The sequence below is a fragment of the Protopterus annectens genome, chromosome 1.part0 (genome assembly GCF_019279795.1).
Source record: "Protopterus annectens isolate FY-2018-M chromosome 1.part0, PAN1.0, whole genome shotgun sequence".
Lineage (NCBI taxonomy): Eukaryota > Metazoa > Chordata > Ceratodontiformes > Protopteridae > Protopterus > Protopterus annectens.
Window position 1 is genome coordinate 840,007,007 of NC_056725.1, and position 8,208 is coordinate 840,015,214.

The following is an 8,208-nucleotide window of genomic DNA, read 5'->3' on the forward strand; positions in this document are numbered from 1 at the left end:
ATCTGGTCTCTGTCCCTCTCAGGGCCAAAAAAATATATAACTTCAGTTTGTAAAGCTCTTGCCAGTGGTGAGAATCAAACGTTGCACCTTACACTTGAAAGGAATACTCACGAACCACTGTACCATTCGTCCTTTCAGGTGAAAATGGTTCTAAAAAAAGGGGTTTTCAGCCTCATGATTCTCCTTGCTTATCAGTCTAGTCAGCCTTATGGGACAATAGTTTACTGCGTCTATTGATGTCCCATCTCTGTGCAAAGGGATGACTGTTGCTGTCCTCCACTCTACTGGAGCAAAGCCTGCCTAGAGAGTGTTGTTAAAAAGAGAACTGAATTGGTGTGCTAGGTCATGCTTCAGCAATTTACTGGGCACCCTGGGACTCCATAAGGGTTCATAGATGCTGTGTCTCTAGCTTTAGACAGTGCAGTGACGACTACTGCTTTTGTGATATCAGGCAATGGAATCATAGGGGGAATTTCATCAGAAGTGACCGGAGGTGATAAACGGGTGAAAGTTTAATTCAATTTAAAGGCCAGCAACTTACAATGTCTTCTGCTTGAATATAAGCACTATCTTCTTCAGCCAACTCAGCACATTTTTCACTGTTTCCCTTAACATTTCTAACCTAACTAAAAAATACTTTACAGTTATCTTTTGCACAGAATGCTATTTGTGTCTCCTATTAAGCTTTTGCAGATTTGATTTGTTTCCGGATTTGTCTGTTGATACTAATGTGGGATTTTTTTTCCACTGAGCACTCTCCTGTGTAGTTTTAGACAGAAATGTCTGCCTTCTCTTGTATTGTGTGTTTTTGACTGAGATCCTGTTAAATTAGCCATCTGTCCTGTGTTTGGCTGAATGCCCTCCCTGTACCTTCAGGTATACTGAGTTTTTCTCATCGTACTCAGTGGGGATCCTGTAACTAACAATGATATGGTAGGAGGCTTTGCCAATGGTCAGGGTGGACATGGAGTACGTCAGTTTCCATGTTTTTCTTTTTCTATGTACCTTGGAGGCTGGTGGGCCTTGTGAGCAGAAGGGTGTCTGACTTTATCTTTCTGTGTTTGTCTTGCAGACTGATAGTATCTTTTCACCAAGTACTGAGTTAATTTTCTAGAAGCTGGTAGAACTCCTTTCTTAGCTTCCTTCTTAGCCATCCAGTATTCCTTCCTGGCTTAGTCTTTCTTTTCCATGTCCCGCTTAGTCTTTCTTTTCCATGTCCCGCTTAGTCTTTCCTTTCCATGTCCCACTTTGCCCTGCACTACTCCTTTCTTTTGATGACTTCCGTGACTTCCTCACTAACCTTTCTTTAAGTACCTTATTTCTATCGCTTGCTTGGCCACATATCTGCTCTGTAATCATCCCACATGCTGTTTGGAGCTGCTTCCATTCTTCTTCGACTAAGTCTGTTTCCTCCTCTATTTGTCTTGGGGAACTTGAGCGCTGAGTAATTTCTTGTTCATTCTCCCCTTTTAATTGTCTTCATTTACGGGTGAGTTTCAGATGGAAACATTCAGCATGATTTGGGGGAAGGACCCCCACAGAAGCACAAGTAGATAATGCAAAGGCCAGAAATAATGCATTGGCCGGAGGTCAGGATCAAACCTTGTACTTTGTGCAATGGAGGCGAATACCTTAACCGCTTCACTATCTGGTCTCTGTCCCTCTCAGGGCCAAAAAAATATATAACTTCAGTTTGTAAAGCTCTTGCCAGTGGTGAGAATGAAACCTTGTACCTTGCGCTTGAAAGGAATACTCCCTAACCACTGTACCATTCGTCCTTTCAAGTGAAAATGGTTCTAAAAAAAGGGGTTTTCAGCCTCATGATTCTCCTTGCTTATCAGTCTAGTCAGACTTAAGGATCATTAGTTTCCTGTATCTATTGATGGCCCACCTCTGTGCAAAGGGATGACTGTTGCTGTTCTCTACTCTACTGGAGCAAAGCTTGCCTAGAGACTGTTGTTAAATAGAAAGCTGAATTTGTGTGTTAGGTCATGATTCAGCTATGTACTAGGCACCCTGGGATTCCATAAGGGTTCATAAATGCTGTGTCTCTAGGTTTAGAGAGTGCAGTGACAACTTCTTCTTTTGTGATATCAGGCAATGGAATCATAGGGGGAATTTTATCAGAAGTGACCAGAGGTGATAAACGGTTGTAATTTTCATTGAATGTAAAGGCCAGCAAGTTTAAAATGTCTTCTGCTTGAATATAAGCACTGTCTTCTTCAGCCAACTCAGCATGTTTTTGAGTGTTTCCCTTAAGATTTCTAAGCTAACTAAAAATACTTTACAGTTATCCTTTGCATAGAAGGCCACTGTACCACTTGGCTTTTCAGGTGGAAGTGATTTCAAAAAAAGGGGGTTTCAGCTTCATGATTCTCCTTGCATATCAGTCATAGGTTCATAGGTTCGTAGGTTGGTACTAGGCTATCAGCCCTAGGGCCTATACAAGCCTAGCCATAACAATTCCCTGGCTATTTCTTCCCACATTATTTGCTTTCCTGGACCCCTGTCTAGCAGGGCAACTGACGTGATCCCTGGGGTGAATTTCCTTTCTCCCATCCAATCGTCAAAGTTCCTCTTGAAGAGGTCCAAAGAGGCACTCTGCTTGACATGTATGGGCAATCTATTCCAGAGTCTGGGGAGTCTCTGGGTCAGGAACCTATCCCTCCAGCATGTTTTGTTTATTGTGATGACAAGGTTTAGATCCCTGAGCGTAGCTCTGAGGGATTGGGATTTCTTTAAGTGTAGCATGTCCAACAGCTCTGGGTTTGACATGGCCTTGTATGTTAAGCAGAGATCGCCTCTGAGTAGACGATATGCGACAGAGTATAGCTGGAGTTTTTTAAGGTGGTCAGCGTAGGGCATCTGCTTTAGGCCTGTGATTCTTTAGTGAGGTATTTCTGAGGCCTTTCCAGTTGTTGCAGATGTCTTGAGAGGTACATACCAAATGGGGCGTTGTATTGTATAATGGGTCTAATGAGGGATGAGTACAGTGGGACAATGACCTCCTTTTTTCTGGATGAAAAGCCCTTCGTGATGAGGTGTGCCACCTAGGAGGATTTCCTGACTGTTGTGGCGATGTGGTTAACGAAGGTGAGACCACTGTCCACCTGTGTCCCTAAGTCTCTTATCACACTTTCTGTGTTTAGTGTACTGCCACCTATATGGTAATTCATGGATACATGTTTTTACCCAAAGGGGATAACAATACATTTCTTGGCATTGAGCTTGAGCCCATGGCTCTGGCACCAAGCATCTGTTTCTGTAAGGTCCTTTTGTAGAGTATCCACATCATTTGGGGATTCAATAATGGCTCCCAGTTTGCAGTCATCTGCAAACTTTGTTAGCCAGAGTCCCTTAGGGTTGACCTGTACTTCAGAGAAGTAGATGCCAAACAAGAGCGGCCCAAGGACTGAACCCTGAGGTACTCCACTTGTCACTTGTCTGGAACTGGATTTGGAGTCGGCTACTTTTACAGTGTGGGTTCTATCAGTAAGCCATTTAGCAACCCATTGGGTGACATAGGGATTAATGCCCAACTTACTAAGTTTATCTATGATTCCAGAGTGGGGGATGGTGTCAAAGGCCTTGGCAAGGTCTAGATAGGCTGTGTGGACCACCTTACCCTTGTCCATGGCTCTGGAGACTGATTCAAAGAAGTCAATCAGGATCAGGAGACAAGATCGGCCATTCACAAACCCAAACTGGGTGGGGTCCAGTGTTTGAAGGTTGCCAATGTCTTTGTTTATAAGTTCCATGATAATACGCTCCATGGCCTTGCAGATAAGGCTTGTCAGACTGATGGGACGGTAGTTTCCGGGATCCAAGGTGGATCCCCCCTTGTGGTTTGGGATAACTGTAGCTCTGCGCCATTCAGTGGGCGAAACCTGAGGTGAGGCTATGATTAAACATGACACTTAGGTGAGGTGCCAGTTCATATTGTAGTTCATGTAGTACACAGCCCGGGATGTCATCTGGTCTCATGGATGCTGTATCCTTGGCTTTAGAGAGTGCATTTTGTACCTGTGTGGCCGTTATTACTGGAATTTGGCAATCTTCCGGTATTGAGATGAGCCATTTAGGGGATGAGAGGGGGGTGAAGTTGGCACTGAATCGATCTGCCAGGATATTGGCAATATCCTTCGGATCAGTATATTTAATGCCATTCTGTTTTAGCTCAGAGCAGATCTGAGCATTGCCATTTAGATTCTTGACATAGTTATAGAATGCTTTGTGGTTGTCTTTGGAATCTTTGGCAATTTTATTTTCGTAACTAGCTTTGGAGGATTTTATGAGGCATCTCAGTTTCTTACTGAGGCTAGTAAGGGAGTTTTGCATCCTGATTTTCCTCTTTTCTGCAAAGTTTCTTCCTTTTGTTGTAAAGTTTGTTTATGGCAGGGGACCACCAGATTGGCTTCCTTTTTAGATGAGAGCATTTTGGTTCTATTTGGGATGGCACGATTCATGCATGAGTGGATGTGCTCGTACAGTGCCTTAGTGTAGGATTCAGCAGTTGAACTTTCAGTTCCCGTCTGCATGGGTGTCATGAAGATTGTCACTTCTGACTTGAGCAGCATGAAGTTGGCTTTAGAGAAATTTTTTATGGTGGTTTCTTTACTGGGGGGTGGGGGTGGGATGTGGATGTTAAGGGTGATTAGCTTATGGTCAGACCTGACTAACGAGGGGGTGACCATAGGTATGGAGCATTGATTTCCTATGTTGGTAATGACCAGGTCTAGGATATTGGAGCCCCTGGTGGGACTATGGATTAGTTGATCCAGGGTGTTGGCATTTATGAATTCCAAGAACCGTTGCACAAAGGTGTTGGGACATGAGTAGTTTTCCCAGTTAATGGCAGGGTAGTTAAAATCACCCAGTATTAGGGTGTTTGGTTCTATCTTAATATTTTCCAGTATGTTTAGAAAGGTGTAGTGAGAATCTTGGGGTATGGTGGGGATCTGTAGCAAGCTACAATTTGGATTGCAGTCTTACCTAGTGTTAGTTGCACTTGGAGAATTTCAGACACATTGTGTTGGCCAACTAGCCTGTTGGTGTGAATATCCTTGGTGAATATTGACACCTCCACCTTTAGTGTTTCGGTCCTGGTTTGGTGGCGAAAAGAGTAGTAAGGGTTGTAGCCTGGTATTGCAGAGGAGCTCTCTGGAGCCTTGAACCAGGTCTCAGTTACTGCACAGATATATATATGTTCTCCATTTTAGGAGTGCCTCGAGATTGCATTTTGAGGTGTAGACTTCTAGCATTGAGTAGCATTACCTTCAGATTTTGCATGCTTGTACCTGTTACGGTGGTGGTTTTGTCCTTTGAAGTTTGCCTAAAAAAGGCACTATAGGGGTGGCAAGAGCCTTATCCAGTAACCTGAATCCCAGGGGCGACAGGTGCAGACCATCTCTGGCAAAGCATCGTGGTCTGTCAATCATGTCATCCCAGGCAGACAGATACTGGATCCCCTTTGAATGACAGCATAAGCTTAGCCAATTGTTGAAGTCAATCATTTTATCCTTATATTGTGGTATCATTCTGGGCGAAGGCAGGATGCTACTCATGGCTAGGGTCATACCTGCCTGGGCCACATGATCCGAGAGCTCTTCCATGTCTCTTTTCATGTAGTCCAGGGAGGTATGTCTCAAGTCATTCACTCCAACATGGACAATGACAGAGTCATATTTGTACTTGTTGTGGAGTGACTTGAGTGCATGCGTTATGTGGCGGATCCTGACACCCGACAGGCAGCTGACTGTAATTTTCTCCTTATTCAACCTGGTGAGAGGGACACCAGTGTGCTGGACTATAGAGTCACCTATGACTAAAGTGTTAGGTACATTGTCTTGCCTTAGGGGCTGTTGCTGGGTGGCACACTGGTGTTGTGAACTATGTGACACATTGGTTGTGATTGGTGTTTGTTTGTGTTTCAGCTTCAGAGGTCTTTGTTGCTTGGGCAGGTTACAGTTAAGGGCCTCTGCATATGTGGATTTAGTGTTGCTATATGTGGGTGTTGGTGGTGCGGGTTTAGAAGGGCTATGTGTTGCTTGAGGTGTAGTGTGGGTGTTAACCTTCTCCTCTTGACTGTTTAGCACAATCTTGGGTGGAGAGAGCTTTGCTTCCATTTTGGCTATGTAAGTGCATCTCTCACAGGTTGTAATGTTGGGTGGTAGGAGGAGAGGGTTGTCTGTGTACATGAGGCAATTGCTGCATTGCCCCAGTATGCCCAGATTCACCAGGTGGACAGGAGAAATCACCGAAGCTGACCCTTGGACATGCCTGGTTTGGGGCTTTTTTTTTTTTTCTTTGTAAAGTATAGAGCTGTTTCCTCAGCAAGGTACTTTGCAATTATAGGCTGTTTAGTGCCTACTATTAATTTCTCCTTGTTAACAAGGAGAGTTCAGTGTTTGTATGAGTTTAAGGCTTCCTAGTGCTTTCCAGCAGGTATTAGAGAAAGTGCTAGTCACAGGGATGCTTAAAGGTAAGATTGAAAAGAATGCACTCTGCAGTGTGCACTAGAGAAGTTAGATGTGAAAGTAGGTAACTTGAGTTTTACCTGTTTAAAAAGTTAAGGTTTAGTGGAGAGTTACTATTTTTAAAACAGCAAGATGGATTGAAAGGGGTGGTCACTTTTGTATTTTGGTACTATGAAATACTATAGGATGGCCAATAAATTTAAATAATTGAAGGGGTGGGATTTCAAAAAGGATGATTTTGTGATTACTCAGATAAGCCAGTGAAAGTAGAGAGAAATGAGATATATGGTCAGATTAACATAAGAGGAGGGCAACTAGAAAGACAGTGGTATTTAACAAGACAACAAATGGGTGGGAGGGCGGGAAAAATTCTGCCTGACTCAGAACAGAGAGAGCTGTGGTCTCTTTTGAAGTTTTAATATACCGTTAAAACAGAATGCAAGCAAAACACAAGGTAAAGAAAACAAACTACAGTATTCAAAATATAGAAAGGCAATACAGTAATACAAAAAATAAAAGCAAACTAACCTTTCCTTCACGGCAAAGTGTAGCAGAGTCTGGATGAGCCTTTCTGGTAAAGCCTATGAACCTATGAACCTATGAACTTCCCTTTTTATGTTTGCTCTATCATGTAGTAGCTTCCTCATTCTCTTGCATGGTTTGGTAATGGCTGGAGTCCAGCATGCCAGATGCCTGTGTGTATGGCATTGTGTCTTGTTGTTATTTGTGATTGCATACTCCAAGCATTCCTGGCCGTGTTCATGGAGTGCCTGTATTACATGTTCTGCGGTGTGTCCCATATTCTGCACTTGCACAGGGCCTTTCGTGGATTCCACATCGGTTTGGAGGGGTGCAACCTATGCTTTACACATGTTTTTCACTGTGGTATTCTGGCCAGGGACTGTGGTCAGGATGTGTATATCCAGTATGATTACTCTATGGTCTGGTCTTACTAGTGAGGGATACACTTCTCATCTTGCCATCCAGTACCCATGTTGCTGATTATCACATCCAGTATGCTTACCCCTCTTGTGGGAGTGGTACGTTGTTCCTGGGCCATGAGAAGGTACTCGGTGTTAATGAGTTAAACGTGATCAGTTTGTTGGTATACTGTAACATCATACTTGGTGAGTATAAGATGCTAGACAAGGTCAGGGTCATACTGGCCTGGGCTACATGATCAGAGAGTTCCTCTATGTATCATGTCATGTGGTCCAGGGAGGTATGTCTGAGGTTGTACGCACCAGCATGGACAATGATGGAGCCAGTCCTGTACTTGCTTTGGAGTGACCTGAGTGCATGTGTTATGTTTTGGATCCTGGCACCCGAGAGACAGCTCAAAGTGATTATTCCCTTATTTGGCCTGGTGAGTGGGATGTTAGTGTGTCTGACAATAAGTGTCACCTATTACAAGTGTATTAGGTGTGTTGTTTAGCCTGAAGGGCAGTGACTGTGTGGCACATTGACATTGTGAACTATGTGATATGTGGGTATTGTAGTGGGGTAGCAGTTGTATATGTGTCTGCTTTGGAGGTCTCTGCTGCTTAAGCAGAGTTTATGTATAGCCTAAGAGTATGTTTATGTGTGATAATGTGGTTTGATTGCTGTCGACATAGGTTTATGTAAGACTGATATGTGGTGTGTGTGGTTACCTTCACCACCTGATAGACTATGCCAGTCATGGGTCGAGAGAAGGATTTTAAAGCCTCCTTTTTAAATTTTTCAATATTGT